The sequence below is a fragment of the Ranitomeya variabilis genome, chromosome 8 (genome assembly GCF_051348905.1).
Source record: "Ranitomeya variabilis isolate aRanVar5 chromosome 8, aRanVar5.hap1, whole genome shotgun sequence".
In the NCBI taxonomy this organism is placed as follows: domain Eukaryota; kingdom Metazoa; phylum Chordata; class Amphibia; order Anura; family Dendrobatidae; genus Ranitomeya; species Ranitomeya variabilis.
The window spans coordinates 50125397-50144005 of NC_135239.1; the positions used below are offsets into that span (position 1 = coordinate 50125397).

The 18609-nt window shown below is 41.5% G+C and overlaps 1 protein-coding gene across 4 annotated transcripts in view; it reads right to left on the minus strand.

Moving 5' to 3' along the window:
- The window catches only part of DPYD (dihydropyrimidine dehydrogenase), a 1626828-nt gene that overhangs the window by 1058274 nt on the left and 549945 nt on the right, over positions 1-18609 (minus strand). The gene's annotated exons all lie outside the window — the stretch shown is intronic.

Below are 18609 nucleotides of genomic sequence, written 5' to 3' on the forward strand. Positions count from 1 at the left end.
GCACAGGAAATTGCGCGGGAGCCCACGCCTATTTTCCCTTTTTTAAAAAAATTCAATGCTCATTAAGGCCTCTTTCATACTTGCGTCTGTACGGGTCCGTCGCTATGCATCGACGTACTGACACGCGATGTGAAATTTGTGCATGATGTGGGCAGCAGATGCAGTTTTTCAATGCATCCGCTTCCCATTCTGAAGTCCAGGGAGGAGGGGGCAGAGTTTCATATGCGTGGTTGAAAATGGCGGATGCAACGAACAAAAAAAAGTTCACTTGAAAAACGGCATAAAAAAACCGCACCAAAAACCTGCACCAAAACCTGCACCAAAACCTGCATCAAAAACAGCATCAAAAACCACACCAAAACCTGCATCAAAAACTGCATAAAAAAACGGCACCAAAAATCTGCACCAAAACCTGCACCAGTTTTTAGTGCAGATTTTAATGCAGTTTTTGGTACAGGTTTTTGGTGCTGTTTTTGATACAGGTTTTGATGCAGGTTTTGGTGCAGTTTTTGATGCAGTTTTTGGTGCAGGTTTTTGGTGCTGTTTTTGATGCAGGTTTTGATGCAGGTTTTGGTGCAGTTTTTGATGCGGTTTTTGGTGCTGTTTTTGGTGCTGTTTTTGGTGCAGGTTTTGGTGTAGGTTCTTGATGCGGTTTTTGATGCAGTTTTTGGTGCAGTTTTGATGCACTTTTTGGTGTAGTTATGATGCAGTTTTTGATGCAGTTTTCATGCAGTTTTTGGTGCGGTTTTTGCGCGGTTTTGATGCAATTTTTGGAAATAAATAAATAAATGGAAAATGTGCATGATTTGAATGGAAACATGCATGAAAAAATGGATTCGGAGGCCGGATTCATGATTTCACATCTCAGTTTCATACATTTTTGCCGGATCTGTTGCTGTGTGTTTTTTCGCCGGACAGAAAAACCGTTCATCTGTATGTGTTTTCAGTCCGGCGGAAACAGCTTTTTTATTGGGATCTTGCAAAAAACAGATGAAACGTGTGACCATCAGGCACAATCTTGCGCTAATACAACTCTATGAGAAAAAAAGGATCCGGTGGAACAAAATGGATCCAGCGGAAAAAACAGATCCTGCAAATGTGCTCGCAGGATGCATTTTTTACCCATACTTGTACTAGTGTCGGATCGCGACGGATGGCCACACATCGCATCCGTCGTGCAACGGATCCGTCGTGTTTTGACGAACCGTCGGCATGAAAAAAAGTTCAAGTGAATGTTTTTTTGTCCATCACGTCTGCCATTTTCTACCGCGCATGCGCGGATGAAACTCCGCCCCCTCCTCCCCAGACTTCAGAATGGGCAGCAAATGCGTTGAAACACTGCATCCGCTGCCTACATTATGCACAAATTTCACAACGTGCGTCGGTACGTCAGCCTGACGCATAGCGATGGACCCGTACCGACGCTAGTATGAAAGAGGCCTTAATGAGCGTTGATTCGAAAAAAAAACGGAAAAAAACGGCGTGGGCTCCTGCGCAATTTTCTGCACCAGAGAGGGAAAGCCAACTGCCGGGAGCCAATATTTGTAGCCTGGCCTATGAATATCAGCCCGCAGCTGTCTGCGTAGCCTTTACTGGCTATTAAAATAGGGGGACCCCCCAAAAAAATGATGTGGGGTCCTAGTATATTTTATAGCCAGAAAGGCTATGCAGACAGCTGCGGGCTGATGTTCATAGCCTAGAGAGGGGCCATGGATATTGGTCCCCCCCGGCTACAAATACCAGTCCGCAGCCACCCTGGAAATGGCGCATCTATGAGATGCGCCAATTCCGGCACTTAGCCCCTCTTTCCCACTCCCGTGTAGCGGTGGGATATGGGGTAATAAGGGGTTAATGTCACCTTGCTATCGTAAGGTGACATTAAGCCGGGTTAATAATAATTAATTAAGCCGGGTTAATAACGGAGAGGCATCAATAAGACGCCTATCCATTATTAATCCAATAATAAGAAAGGGTTAATAAAACACACACACATTAGGAAAAAAGTATTTTAATATTCTTCACTTAACCATACTTACCATGCTTCAGCGCCTGCAAAAAAAGTAAAATAATAAACCGTATACTACCTGTCCGCCGTAGTCCAATTAATAACGAGTGTCCCACGACGATCTCCCCTATAGAACAGTGACATCGGGTGATGCCACTGCTCTATAGGACCTGCAGTGACACACTGACAGGGGACAATGGCTCCTGCAGTGCATCACTGAACTATAGTAGCCTCTGAGTCTTACTTTATGTCAATTGCTGTGTGGGAAAATTTCTCACACAGCAATGGCATAAAGTGAGACTAAGGACTTTTTTTACAGCGGCGGAGGAATGCAGTGCGGAAGGATACCTTCCTCCTGTCATTGTGTTCCTAAAGCCCCTAGAGAGCGGTTGCATCAGCTGATGCTGCCATTCTCCATGGGAGATCATCGTGGGACACTCGTGGATTTCTGAGGAGAGGGAGTATTGGAGACACAGATTGGTTGTTTGTTATTTTAATTTTTTTTTAAAGATGACACTGGCTTCGGGGAACAAAGTGACAAGTAATGGTGAGTATGTACTCTTTGTTATATGTACTGTATGTCTGTATGTATGTATTGTATGTAATGTATGAATGTATTGTATGTAGTATGTGTTGTGAATTCTGCTCTTGGGTTCCCTCCGGTGGTTGTTGGTGGTAGTGCAGTTGTCCCTGGGTTGCAATCCTGGGCAGGTGTCCCTGTTGATTGCAGCTCTGACTGGGGTATTTAGGTGTGCAGGATTCATTAGCCCTTGCCAGTTGTCCATTGTTCTTGGAGGTTTTGCATCTCTGTCTGGTTCCTCCTGCCCTGCTGCCAAATCAGCAAAGATAAGTGTCTGGTTTTTGTTTCTACAGCACACATGCTGTGTGCTTTACAATTCCGTGCTATTCATTGCTTTTTCTTGTCCAGCTTAGACTGTGTTTGGATATTTCAGTCAAGTTGGATTCTCAGGAGATGCAGATATACATTCCATGTCGTTAGTTAGATGGTGGAAGTTTTGTATTATCTGCTGTGGATATTTTTAGGGTTTTAATACTGACCGCTTAGTATTCTGTCCTATCCTTTCCTATTTAGCTAGCCTGGCCTCTTTTGCTAAATCCTGATTTCTGCCTGTGTGTGTCTTTCCTCTAATACTCACAGTCAATATTTGTGGGGGGCTGCCTATCCTTTGGGGTTCTGCTCTGAGGCAAGATAGAATTCCTATTTCCATCTATAGGGGTATTTAGTCCTCTGGCTGTGTCGAGGTGTCTAGGATGTGTTAGGTACACCCCACGGCTACTTCTAGTTGCGGTGTCAGTTTAGGGTTTGTGGTCAGTACAGGTTCCACCTACTTCTGAGAAAGTCTCATGCGGCTCCAAGGTCACCGGATCATAACAAGTATGTATGTAGTATGTATGTATGTATGTAGTATGTATGTTGTATGTATGTAATATGTATGTAGCATGTATGTTGCATGTATGTAGTATGTATGTATGCAGTATGTATGTAGTATGTATGTAGTATGAATGTATGTAGTATGTATGTAGCATGTATGTAGCATGTAGTATGTAGCATGTATGTAGCATGTATGTGGGATGTAGTATGTATGTAGTATGTATGCAGCATGTATGTAGTTTGTAGTATGGATGTATGTAGCATGTATGTAGCATGTAGTATGTATGTAGCATGTATGTAGCATGTGGTACATATGTAGTATGTATGTAGCATGTATGTAGTATGCATGTAGCATGTATGTAGCATGTATGTAGTATGTAGTATGTATGTAGTATGTATGTAGTATGTAGCATGTATGTAACATGTATGTAGTATGTATGTAGCATGTATGTAGCATGTAGTATGTATGTAGCATGTATGTAGTATGTATGTATGCAGTATGTATGTAGTATGTATGTAATATGGCTGCAGTATGTATGTAGTATGCATGTAGTATGTATGTATGTAGTATGTATGTAGCATGTATGTAGCATGTAGTATGTATGTAGTATGTAGCATGTATGTAGCATGTAGTATGTATGTAGTATGTAGTATGTATGTAGCATGTATGTAGCATGTAGTATGTATGTAGCATGTATGTAGCATGTGGTACGTATGTCAGATGTATGTAGCATGTATGTAGTATGTATGAAGCATGTATTTTACATGTATGTAGCATGTAGTATGTATGTAGTATGTATGTAGCATGTAGTATGTATGTAGTATGTAGTAGTTAGTATGTATGTAGCATGTATGTAGTATGTATGTAGCATGTATGTAGTATTTTTTATACATTCAATACATTAGCCTGATGATGGGACTACTACTGTCCCATCATTGGCTAATGTGTCAATCACTGTCACTGTAGCAGGCATCGTCCAATGGGACTATAGCACACACACACAGAGCTCCAGCAGCCCGCACAGAGCCCCGGTACACCGCACAGAGCCCCACACAGAGCCCCGGCATGCTGCACAGAGTCCCACACAGAGCCCCGGCAGCCCGCACAGAGCCCCGGCTGTTGTGAATTCTGCTTTTGGGCTCCCTCCAGTGGTTGTAGGTGGTAATGCAGTTGCCCCTGAGTTGCAATAGAGAAACAAGATGTGCACTCTGGAAGTCGTGTGGTAGGTGCTGGTTGAACCCGGAGAAATCCAGATAATATGAACTTTAGAAGAAAACAACCGCACTCAAACTGTAGATTTGCATCATAAATGTAAGGAATTTAATAGGGACACCACAGTGATACAATCAATTGTTCAGGTATTGCAGAGGTAACGTTTCGACCCTTACGTGGGCCTTTGTCAAACCTCACTGAAAAGGTACAGAAACAAAAAATTAGAAACATGCATGAAACAAAAAGAAACTATACATATGTAGCTAGTCAAATAAGAAAGTATACACAGGAGAGCCCCATACATTATCACAATATATACAATATATACATAGTATGTACAAAGAGAGCCCAATAAAATGTAGGAACAAAAATGGCAGAGAACTGCTGCTCAGCAAGGGGGCAGAAGCCAAGGGGGAGGGCACCGTTGTCTAATAAAGTTGTAAATAAACATAATCCGATGGAGAAAATGTAAATCTAGATATAAGACAATAAATGAATACATGCTATAAACAGTATCAATGCAGAGTGTAACGCATACCTGACCTTCAAGAAGGAAGAGAAGAGAGCAACGCGGAACGCAATGGCTCCTGAGGAAAGCAAAGAAATTAGTAAGGAAACAATAATAATAGGCAGGGAGGGCTATAAATAGGGGCGTAGCAGCACAATAGTAGAAAACTAGATAATAGCAGAAAGGCCAGTAATACAAGATAAAGTGCACATGCCACTGAGACAGGAGAACTTGGAACTATCCCCAAATTCTGTGGATCAAGCGGAGAAAACCTTGTTGGCCCTGTCTCAGGGTCAAGAGGCGGCAGAATTGTTTTGTCAGAAATTTAGAAAATGGTCTGTGTTGACTAAATGGAATGATGGTGCTTTGGCGGCAATTTTCAGAAAGGGTCTTTCTGAATCTGTTAAAGATGTTATGGTGGGGTTTCCCACGCCTTCCAGTCTGAGTGATTCTATGTCTCTGGCCATTCAGATTGATCGGTGCTTGCGGGAGCGTAGAACTGTGCGCGCTGTGGCGTCGTCCTCAGAGCCAATTCCTGAGCCAATGCAGTGTGATAGGATTCTGTCTAGCACAGAACGACAAGGATTCAGACGTCAGTATAGGTTGTGTTATTATTGTGTTGACACTTCTCATGTCATTTCAGTCTGCCCTAAGTGGACAAAAAGGATCGCTAGTTCATTTACTATCAGTACTGTACAACCTAAATTTCTGTTATCGGTGTCCTTGATCTGCTCATTGTCATCATTTTCTGTCATGGCGTTTGTGGATTCAGGCACCACCTTGAACTTAATGGATTTTGAGTTTGCCAGGCGTTGTGGTTTTCCCTTGCAGCCTTTGCAGAACCCTATTCCTTTAAGGGGGATTGATGCTACACCTTTGGCTAAAAATAAGCCCCAGTTTTGGACACAGGTGACCATGCACATGGCGCCAGCCCATCAGGAAGATTGTCGATTTCTGGTGTTGCATAATTTGCATGATGTTATCCTGCTGGGTTTCCCGTGGTTGCAGGTACATAATCCTGTGTTGGATTGAAAATCTATGTCTGTGACTAGTTGGGGTTGTCAGGCGGTTCATAATGATGTTCCTTTGATGTCAATCTCCTCTTCTTCCTCTTCTGAAATTCCAGAGTTTTTGTCTGATTTTCAGGATGTATTTGATGAGCCCAAGTCCAGATCCCTTCCACCATACAGGGACTGTGATTGTGCGATTGACTTGATTCCAGGCAGTAAGTTTCCAAAGGGCCGACTTTTCAACCTGTCTGTGCCTGAACATACCGCCATACGGAGTTATGTTAAGGAGTTTTTGGAGAAAGGGCATATTCGGCCATCTTCTTCACCGTTGGGAGCAGGTTTTTTTTGTTGCTAAGAAGGATGGCTCCTTGAGACCTTGTATTGATTATCGCCTCTTGAATAAGATCACGGTCAAGTTTCAATACCCTTTACCTTTGCTTTCCGATTTGTTTGCTAGGATTAAGGGGGCTAGTTGGTTTACGAAGATTGACCTTCGTGGGGCATATAATCTTGTTCGTATTAAACAGGGTGATGAATGGAAAACTGCATTTAATATGCCCGAAGGCCATTTTGAATACCTTGTGATGCCATTCGGGCTCACTAACGCTCCATCTGTTTTTCAATCCTTCATGCATGATACCTTCCGGACTTATATTGATAAATTCTTGATTGTATATTTGGACGATATTTTGATTTTTTTCCGATGATTGGAAGTCTCATGTGGAACAGGTCAGGATGGTATTTCAGATCCTTCGTGACAATGCTTTGTTTGTGAAGGGGTCTAAGTGTCTCTTTGGGGTGCAGAAGGTTTCTTTTTGGGGCTTTATTTTTTCTTCCTCATCTATGGAGATGGATCCGGTTAAGGTTCAGGCCATTCATGATTGGATTCAACCCACATCCGTGAAGAGCTTTCAGAAATTTTTGGGTTTTGCAAATTTTTATCGCCGTTTCATTGCTAACTTCTCCAGTGTCGTTAAACCCTTGACTGATTTGACGAAAAAGGGCGCTGATGTGGCAAATTGGTCCTCTGCGGCTGTCTCTGCCTTTCAGGAGCTTAAACGCCGATTTACTTCTGCTCTGGTGTTGCGCCAACCAGATGTTTCTCTTCCGTTTCAGGTTAAGATTGATGCTTCTGAGATTGGGGCAGGGGCCGTTTTGTCTCAGAGGGATTCTGTTGGTTCTTTGATGAAACCTTGTGCCTTCTTCTCCCGCAAGTTTTCGCCTGCTGAACGCAATTATGATGTCGGCAATCGGGAGTTGTTGGCTATGAAGTGGGCGTTTGAGGAGTGGCGACATTGGCTTGAGGGAGCTAAGCACCGTATTCTGGTCCTGACCGATCATAAGAATTTGATTTACCTCGAGTTTGCCAAACGGCTGAGTCCTAGAAAGGCTCGATGGTCCTTGATTTTTTCCCGTTTTGATTTCGTGGTTTCGTATCTTCCGGGTTCTAAGAATATTAAGGCTGATGCCCTTTCTAGGAGTTTTTTGCCTGATTCTCCTGAGGTCCTTGAACCGGTCGGCATTCTGAAAGAAGGGGTGGTCCTTTCTGCCATTTCCCATGATTTACGGCGGGTTCTTCAGGAATTTCAGGCTGATAGACCTGACCGCTGTCATGTGGGGAAATTGTTTGTTCCTGACAGATGGACTAATAGAGTGATTTCTGAGGTTCACTCTTCTGTGTTGGCTGGTCTCCTGGTATTTTTGGTACCAGAGATTTGGTTGGTAGGTCCTTTTGGTGGCCTTTGTTGTCACGTGATGTGCGTTCTTTTGTGCAGTCCTGTGGGACTTGTGCGCGGGCCAAGCCTTGTTGTTCCCGTGCTAGTGGGTTACTTTTGCCATTGCCGGTCCCTGAGAGGCCCTGGACGCATATTTCTATGGATTTTATTTCTGATCTTCCGGTTTCCCAGAGGATGTCGGTTATCTGGGTTGTTTGTGACCGGTTTTCTAAGATGGTTCATTTGGTGCCTTTGCCTAAATTGCCTTCCTCTTCAGAGTTGGTTCCGTTGTTTTTTCAGCATGTGGTTCGTTTGCATGGTATTCCGGAGAATATTGTGTCCGACAGAGGTTCCCAGTTTGTTTCTAGGTTTTGGCGGGCCTTTTGTGCTAGGCTGGGCATTGATTTGTCTTTTTCTTCTGCATTTCATCCTCAGACAAATGGCCAGACCGAGCAAACTAATCAGACTTTGGAGACTTATTTGAGATGCTTTGTGTCTGCCGATCAAGATGATTGGGTGGCCTTTTTGCCATTGGCTGAGTTTGCCCTTAATAATCGGGCTAGTTCGGCTACTTTGGTTTCGCCGTTTTTTTGTAATTTTGGTTTTCATCCTCGTTTTTCTTCTGGGCAGGTTGAGCCTTCTGACTGTCCTGGTGTGGATTCTGTGGTTGACAGGTTGCAGCAGATTTGGGCTCATGTGGTGGACAATTTGGTGTTGTCTCAGGAGGAGGCTCAACGTTTTGCTAACCGTCGTTGGTGTGTTGGTTCCCGGCTTCGGGTTGGGGATTTGGTTTGGTTGTCTTCCCGTCAAGTTCCTATGAAGGTCTCTTCCCCTAAGTTTAAGCCTCGGTTTATTGGTCCTTATAGGATTTCTGAGATTATTAATCTGGTGTCTTTTCGATTGGCACTTCCGGCCTCTTTTGCTATCCATAATGTCTTCCATAGATCTTTATTGCGGAAATATGTGGTGCCCGTTGTTCCCTCTGTTGATCCTCCAGCCCCTGTTTTGGTTGATGGGGTGTTGGAGTATGTGGTTGAGAAGATTTTGGATTCTCGTTTTTCGAGGCGGAGGCTTCAGTACCTTGTCAAATGGAAGGGTTATGGCCAGGAGGATAATTCTTGGGTTTTTGCTTCTGATGTCCATGCTGCTGATTTGGTTCATGCTTTTCATCTGGCTCGTCCTGATCGGCCTGGGGGTACTGGTGAGGGTTCGGTGACCCCTCCTCAAGGGGGGGGTACTGTTGTGAATTCGGCTTTTGGGCTCCCTTCGGTGGTTGTAGGTGGTAATGCAGTTGCCCCTGAGTTGCAGTCCTGGTCAGGTGTATCTACTGATTGCAGTTCTGACTGGGGTATTTAGGCATGCAGGATTCATTAGTCCTTGCCAGTTGTCAATTGTTGTTGGGAGGTGTAGGACCTCTGCCTGGTTCCTCCTGCCTTTCTGCCAAATCAGCAAAGATAAGTGTCTGTTTTTTTTTCCTGTGGCACACATTTTGTGTGCTTCACAATTCAGTGCTATTCTTTGTGTTTTCTTGTCCAGCTTAGATTGTGTCAGTATTTTCTCAGTCTTGTTGGATTCTCTGGAGTGACAGAGATACATTCCATGTCTTTCGTTAGATTGTGGAAACTTTTTGTATTATCTGCTGTGGATATTTTTGGAAGGGTTTTAATACTGACCGCCTAGTAATCTGTCCTATCCTTTCCTATTTAGCTAGAGTGGCCTCTTTTGCTAAATCCTGTTTTCTACCTGCGTGTGTCTATTCTTCTCCTACTCACAGTCATTATTCGTGGGGGGCTGCCTATCCTTTGGGGGTCTGCTCTGAGGCAAGGTAGCATTCGTATTTCCATCTATAGGGGTATTTAGTCCTCCGGCTGTGTCGAGGTGTCTAGGGTATGTTAGGCACACCCCACGGCTACTTCTAGTTGCGGTGTTAGTTCAGGATTTGCGGTCAGTACAGGTTCCACCGACTCCAGAGAAAGTTTCATGCGGCTCCAAGGTCACCAGATCATAACACCCGGCACACCGCACAGAGCCCCGCACAGAGCCCCGGCAGACTGCACAGAGCCCCGGCACACCACACAGAGCCCAGGCACACCACACAGAGCCCCGCACAGAGCCCCGGCAGCCCTCACAGACCCCCCCATGGTCCCGCACAGTCCCCGCCCGCACAGAGACATGCAGTCTCCTCCCACGCACCGCTCACACTCCATTAAAGTGCATTATTGCCCTATGGGAACTTCCGATTCCGATATCGCAAAAATATCAGGACTCGGTATCGAATTCCAATACAGCGAATATTGGCGATACCCGATATTTGCAGTATCAGAATGCTCAACACTAGAAGTTAGTAATTGACATGCTTTTAGAAATTGACTTGCTGCGGCTCGTAAACCCATGTTGTGGGGAGTTTACACCACATCAAATAGAAGCACAGCGGTGTTGAGATTTCTATAAATCCACTGTGCTTGTATCATAGAACGCAGCAGTTTGGACACAGCGCAAGTGTTTGGCCAGATTTTCATCAGTGTCAATTCATCTGAATTTTATCAGTTTTTCTTGCATGGAAAAGAAAGAAGTATATCTAGTTTCTAGAGTATTTGTTGCATAATTTTCTACACATTTTTTGCTGTAACAACAGTACCTGCAAAGTGATATTTCAGAAATTTAATGCACATGTTGCTTAATTTTGCCTTGCAAATTTGAAGCAGCATGACAGTCAATACTTCCAGCATTTTTCACCTATTTTAAAAAATGGAAAGAACCGCAAGCGGTAACATGGCTAAAGTGCGGCAAAAATGTGTGAATTTTACACAGCGTTTTTTTCCTACCAACACAATAGTATTTGCAGCAGATCTTTCTTCTGTAAAATACTGAACATGTGCACACACCAGAAGAGTATAAGGGTTTTTTTAACAACTTCCTGGCCAGTTCAATTTATATTACATTTATCTGATGCAAATTGAATTAACCCCTAGTCCCCACCCAAGCACTTCCCTGAATTGAGCAAATCTGTGCAAATTCACTTTTGGGAGCTTGCTCAGTTCTAGTTTGCATGTATCTTAGCATCCATGTGCAGAATTAATTTTTAGAGTTTTACTGAATCCAACAGAACATACACAGTTTGCTCACCAAGTATCATCAATACAGGTGACAAAATTTTTCCAAAAGTCCCCAAAATTTCACTTTTCTTCTATTTGAAGTTAGAACTACAGTTACCTACAGCAATCATACATTTCCATTCATCAATGTATATTGCAATAGAATGGGTTGGATTATAATAGTACTACCATTATCTTTTACAGATTATTCGTGTACAGTCCCTAAACTATATTCATTTTTCTTTATGCCTCATATGAGATATCTTTCAGTAAGTTTCCAAATCTAAATGTGAAAAAAATAAAATAAAATTGAGAGAAGCAACATTATCTCAGTAATGTCCCCTAGCATGATTTGCTTTGAATATGAACATTTCAGTTTTGTGCATTTTTTTGTAAGCCATATCTACAATTTTCCTCTTGTTATTGTCTATCTTCAGTAGTTACGTCAAATATTTGTGCAGCGGTAAAATCCTGGAGAGAGCAGGGAGCTGGGGTCATGGCACAATAATGGAAATATGTGGAAATTTACTGCAAAAAGCAAACATCTCATTACTATGTGCCTGCATTGCAATATGCTTGTAGGCTACTAAAAGCATGCCATATGCGATTTTTCTATTTTGATAATATAAAAGTGCACAATGCTGTAAGTAGGTTTTGTATACAGCACTCAACAAGTGAGATGGAGTAAATCAGTGCGCTGATTCCTCATGCAAAAGTCTGCATACATTTCCATTGTAAATATTTGCATGCCAATGCCTGGAATGTAGATAGCCCACAGGTCTATTAGACTATGCAACAGCTGTAACAACTGGATTGAAATGACGTTGGAGCTATTGTACGCGATATATTGCATTCATTTGTACGACATTAATAGAGTCAAAAATTCTAAAATGAAGAATTATTTACCAAATTATATTCTTAAATATTCATTTGAATGAGCAGTAATCTTAAGTATGGAACAATTGCTAAACTGAACTCTGTTATAACGTCCTACAGCCATGGACAAAAGTTTTGAAATTGGTAAAAATTTGGGTTTTCAAAAAACTTACTGCTTCAATTTATATAGTAGAAATTGCATTAAATTGTTATGAAGAGTGATTAGATGAATAGCAAAAAATTGCATAGGCATTCCTTGTCATGAAAATTAACTTAATTAGAAAACAACCATTTGAATTTAATTTCAACACTGTTACAAAATCGACCTGGTGACATAATTTCAGTGATATTCTTGTTAGTTCAGAATAAAGTGTTAATGAGGACAAGGCAGCTGATATCACTCTGTCAGGCTGATATAATTATAAGAGAAGACTGGTAGCTTTACATTGGGACTGGTGCTACTAATCATTGCCTGCTTCTGTTCATCATGGTTACTGCCAAGGAAATAAGTGTAGTGATCATTGCTTTGCATCAAACGGGCTTTACAGTTAAATATATTACTGCTTGAAATATTTCCCCTAAATCAATCATTTATTGGATAATCAAGAGCTACAAAGAGAGAGAGATTCAGTTATTGTGGAGAAGGCTTCAGGATGCCCAAAAACCTCCAGCAAGTTGCAGGACCATCTCCTAAAGAGGATTCGTTTACGGAATCTGTTCAATATCAATGCAGATCTTGCTCGGGAATGACAGCAGGCAGTTGTAAGTGCATGTACAGTGAAGCAAACTTGTCTAGACACTGGCCAGGTGTTAATAAGTGCAGCAAAAAAGGCACTTGTCACAAGAATTGAACTGTAGAGGACTTGGATAAAGTTATTTTCTCTGATGAAGACTGCTTGAGACATTGAAAAGAATGATTGTCTGAGGATAAGGTTGAGAGCTACCATGGGCAAACCCAAACAGCAAAGTTCTGCATCTGCACCAAATACTGTTCGGGCATGGACATCGAACACGGACTTCACCAGGAAATCCATGTTACTGTTCAGGTTTGGCCCCTCGAGTGTTTTTCGGACTGCAATGTTCATATATTGCTTGTATATTATGTTCAAGTCCATGTGGCTGCATGATTTGCAGCTGTTAGACAGTGAATCCCACATGTGTTCAGGCTAACAGTCAATCCCTGCCTGTGTTTATGTTGTCTAACAGCCACAAATCATGTAGCCACAGGGACTCAAACATAATATGTAAGCACTAGTGATGAGCAAGTATACTCGTTGTTTGGGTTGTCACTAGCACGCTCTGGTGGTCTCCGAGTGTTTGTAACTGCTCGGGGATTTAGTTTTCATTGCCTCAGCTGCATGATTTACAGCTGATAGACAGCTTAAATACATGTGGGATTCCTTAGCAACCAGGCAACTCCCACATGTACTCAGGCTGGCTAGCAGCTGTAAATCATGCAGTTGTGTCAACAAAAGCTAAATCTCCGAGCAGTTACAGATACTCGGAGACCACCCGAGTGTGCTAGGGAAAACCCGAGCAACGAGTACACTCGCTCATCACTAGTAGGCACTCCCAGATACTCGGAGAGCACCGGAGCATGCTCGGAAAATATGTTATCCTAGCACACTCGCTCAGCACTATCTGTCATCTTTTGACTAGGATACAGTGAACTATTGGAAGACAAATCCATGGTTTGCCAGGTGTAAACACACTCAAACTATGAGAAATTCGAGACTGTTGTTCTGTGCTCACTCAGGGCTACATTGAGAGAAAGAAATTTGTGAAATATACAATTATGTGAAAGATTGCCAAAAAAGTAAAGAAATTTTCCAGAGGAAAACAAATAAAGTTTCTGAATCAGGCAAAATTCAAATTTGACACTATGCCAGAAAATTCAATTTGAAGAGAACTTAGTCTTCAACAATGTAATGTCCCTTTTTATGCTTTTGGGTCTCTTCATACCCCAGAGCATAATAAATAAAACATGTAAAAACTAAAAATGCTTATACTCTCCCTACAGCTCACTTCACTGGCTGTTCTGCTTCTCACTGTCATCCACAAAGTCATCCTCATCATATCTCCTTGAGTGCTAAATCCTTGGCCCTCCTCATGCTAGAATGGAACTTCTGGCTCTGATAAGGTTGTGGATGGTTCTGTGCAAAAGGTCACAATGCATCTGCAGAACCATCTCAGGGTTCACCAAACACAAAAGTCCTAACCTAGTGTGAGAGGCTTGGAGATTTCTGCACTTGCATCGATAGTAAGAAAATGCAACGAGTACTGAGTGATTATGAGGAGCGGAGAAGCTGGAGAAGTGAACAGTAAAGTGAGTAGTTTTTTATTTTTTTCACCTTTTGCCTTGCGGTTTAGAAAATGGTGTCCACTGGTTAACATTTTGCTGAGTCTGTGTAGAAGCGAATTACAAAGAATCTAGATTTTGATGAATGCAGATATTTGAAAAATTCAAATAGAATTAAATTCCACGTAAATATAGTTGTTTATTTCTACTCCATTAGGTTGATACTATGAATCTGAGCAGATTATTTGTAGACTACAATGATATTTATTTTGCCGGTTTGATCCCTTCAATATTTCAGTGTGATATTTATATACATTCAGACTGCAGAAATAATTGATCCATAACGTTCTCTGATCATAAATAGCAAGATAACAACAGGCTACATTCTGACTCTGAGTTGTGGTCCTGTAAGTCAAACTTAATCAATGCTAGAAATTATAGCGGGATGTTTAACTGTAAAGCTAAGCAAAGGAGGAAAGGGTTTAATATCTCTTCCAAAAACTCTTAGATATGAACAAGATGTTAGAATCTTGTCTACCATAGAGAAAAATTAAAATCCATACATACATCTCAAGAGAAGGGACATATCACCCTCACATTGAACATATGAGATTAATTATAACTAGGGAAGTAAGATATAGCTGACACCTCAACTTCCATTGAAGTAGGACCACCTGCAGTGACCAGGTAATTACAACAGGAGATCTGCTCTGAGAATCATACACCAAGGCTAGGATTTGTATATTCGGAGGTGGAGTAGTACACTTCTGAGGCTAGAGCTTCCTCTGTTCAAAGGACTGTTCTCAGACTTTCTGGAGCCTGAGGTCAGTGATGAATATTGGGTTTTTCATCAATCTGATATTTAAGGGAGAAATATTTTTGGTGTTGTAGAGAAGGTGCGAACATAACACATTCATTTACATCACCGTAAGGCCACCCGAATGTCTCCAGCGTAATGGATGGATGATTCTATCCATGCCATGTTTCATCTCTATAGAAAAGGAAAATCAAGACAGGAAGCATGATGACAATAACTCCTGCCTAGAACTTCCATGAGTGAAGATAACATGAATTTGGGGATCTCATACACTTCTAAAAGACCTAGCATATCACATAACCAGCTCCCATATGAACTCAACAAGAAGAAGTATGTGGGCGTAACCGTAATCTAATAAAAATCAGAGTTTGAGTTTTGTTCTTTTGTCAGTTCTGGAAGGTACAGCTTGCTGTGGTTCTGTCCGTTTTCCTAAGAAGTACTTCCCTACCCTAAGCTCTGAGCCATTTCCGTGACATGGGTTTAGTACTTTTCTTTTGTTATCCCTTTTATTGTACATAACGTGTTGTTTTGTTCCCATTTTGTAACATCTTTGTATATATTTATAAGCATTGCCTGCAGTTCCAGATTAAATATATAAAATTTAATAACTCTATTCCTCTTGCTCTGTAAACCGCATCCCTGAAGCCATATGCTATCTGGTACTGGAGTCCAATTGACCTGGATATACGATTGGTGCCTGCAGCTCGTAGTTCGTTCTGCTATTGTGGAGTTGGCAGTGATTGCATTGGAGTATATATACAGTATATATGTATTTATATAAATATATATATACAGTACAGACCAAAAGTTTGGACACACCTTCTCATTTAAAGATTTTTCTGTATCTACTTTGAAGAACCTAGAATATAAGACATAATTTCAGTTGTTTCACACTTTTTTGTTAAGTATATAATTCCACATGTGTTAATTTATAGTTTTAATGCCTTCAGCATGAATGTACAATTTTCATAGTCATGAAAATACAGAAAAATCTTTAAATGAAAAGGTGTGTCCAAACTTTTGGTGTGTACTGTATATATACAGTATATTCCATATATTGGAATCGGAGGTGTATTTTCCATATGCTTACTGTGAGTTCACCAATGACGGGCCTATTAGGGAAAACAGCAGTAGCCTAGTCCATAACTTATCAGTCAATTGCATAATTGTCCTGATGATCGGAGGCATGAGAGTTGTGTCTCCCTGACATTGTCTTTTTTAGGCCTTTTGTGTGCAGTGCGAGAAATTCGCACGAGTCTCTTGCATCAATACCCAGCACTGCCACTGGCTCTAGGGACTAGAGAGTGCGGCTGCATGTATTTCTATGCAGCCGCACACTCCGGTCCCGAGTGCCGTCGGCAGTGCCGGGTATTGATGCGAGAGACTCGTGCGAGTTTCTCGCATTGCACACGCAAGTGTGACACCGGCCTGTGTCTCTCTTTTTGCCAATGTAACATATTTGACTTGTAAGTCTCTTTTCACAGGATTTAAGGTTGCTATAAGAAGAAACATACTCTCTAGATTTTGTTAGATGTCTTTGTCAAAGAGGAAAAGCAAGCACCCCAAAACAGCTGTGTACAGATGGGTGTCTTTTCTTTTTGGAGAAGACTATCTAGTATTTATCATGAGACAAGGGCCACATCTTATCACTGCAATTCTTACTAAATTCTCTGGACCTCTCATAAACGATAAGGGGCATTACATTCACAGATAATAACTTCTCTGCAAATCAAATTTGCCAGGAAAATCTGTGCGAAAGCAGGCAAATTCAAATTTTGCAGGATCTGCTTATCTCTACTGTGCTCAACCCAAATGCCGTTAATGTTAAGGTCAGGCAAATGTACTTGTTTGTATGTCTATAGGTAGGCAATGATCATAAGAAAACCTTTACTCATGTCTGAAGAATGTAAAGTTGTATTCCTGGATCATATGAACATAGAATAACTGAGCACTACACAAGTGCAAACTTTAGTCTACTCTTGGTGGGATTTAGGCACCCTGAGCAATTGTCTCAAACAATTAAGCAATGGAGGAACAGTGGTGGGGCATAGAAAAGTGCATGTATACAGTCATCCACAAACATAAGATACATTCAGAGCAGTGTTTCCCAAACTGCAGTTCTCATGGCCCCCAACACGTCAAAGAATCAGTTATACATGCAAACATACTATTCACAGAAAAAGAGAATAAGGCCTCTAATGCCACCAATACAAAATAGAAATACTAGAAGTCAGTAGCTACCTTTATAAAGAGCTTTACCATATGACTTAGAATTTAGCGCCAAAACACCATCTTCTTCAAAAAGGAAGAAACCCCCAATTGCATAGAGTGAGCTGTTTTGATGCTATTGCCCCTCATCAGTGCAAAGTAGGACACTGCTTGACTCGAGTGAGAGGAATATGATGGAAGGTTTTAGCTTACGGTATCACGATAAGCTCTTGGTGTGTTTTTGACAATACATAATTTATGCACAATTTCTGCACCTATTATTTAAATTAGGTTACTTGCCTTTTTTGTTATGGTCTTTGTGTGTTTTTTTAATGTGTTTTTATCTCATTTTTGGCGCTGGAGTTATTGTCTGTTTTTGGTGTGTCATGCTTTAAAGCTGCATTATTTTTGATACTACTTGGTATTTGGCTTTGACAAAACTTTATAACTTAGTTTTTCGTCACTATATTTTGTGAGCCATACTCATTTTATTTGCCTTTTGACTTAACGGTATAAGCGTTTGTTTTTTTGCAAGGTAAACTATATTCTCCGTTGTCATTAATTTGCGTACATTCAAGTTTTTCATTACTTTTTATTCTATTGTTTGAGAATAGCAATGAGCCAAATAAATTTGAGTGGATTTCTACTTGAATTTTGTAAAAATCTGCAATTCACCAAAATGCTGATTTTTTTGCACTTCGTTTGTACATGAATGCTGTAAAATGACAAGTGCTGGCCTGCGCGGCCAGCAAAATGCAAAAAAAAAATTCTTATTCTCACCTCATTACTCATCTCTCCAGCCCCACTGCACTTCACCATCACCTTTCCTGTCCCCGTCGCATAATATGATCCCGTCCGCTCGATCTGAAATCACCTAGCATCTTACACTGAGCTGGGACTTCTAACCCTGATGAGGCCTGGGGCGGTTCTGGACATGTACACACAAGATTGCAAAATATATCAAAAGTCAGACATCATGATCTTTCACACACTTGCACAGAACCTGAAGTGTTGCCTCAGCATGAGAGGCCCAGGGATTTCACTGGTAGCCACAGGGAACATAACTTGCGAACAGGACCAGATGGGTGACGTGAGGAGCGGAGGGCCAGAGAGGTGAGCAGTGAGTTGAGTAAAAGGATTTTTCCTATTTTTTTAACATGTTACATTTATTATCTGGGGTCTGGAGAGAAATGTCAACTCGAACAGGAAAATTAGAAATTTCCCTAAGCCATATTAATTAGATTTGATAAAAATGATTCACAGTATTCTGGTCCAGTGGCCACCTAAATAGTGCACAGTGCTGGAATAGACACCTGTAAATCTTCTCCTTCCTTCTGGCAAGCTCAATGGGTTTTGGGTTTAGTAGCCCTGGCATGATGTCATGCATATATTATGCCAGAATGGTGACATTGTGCCATGTTTTCTAATTAGAAAAGATGTTGGGGATGCCAACAATGGGTAAAAGGAGGT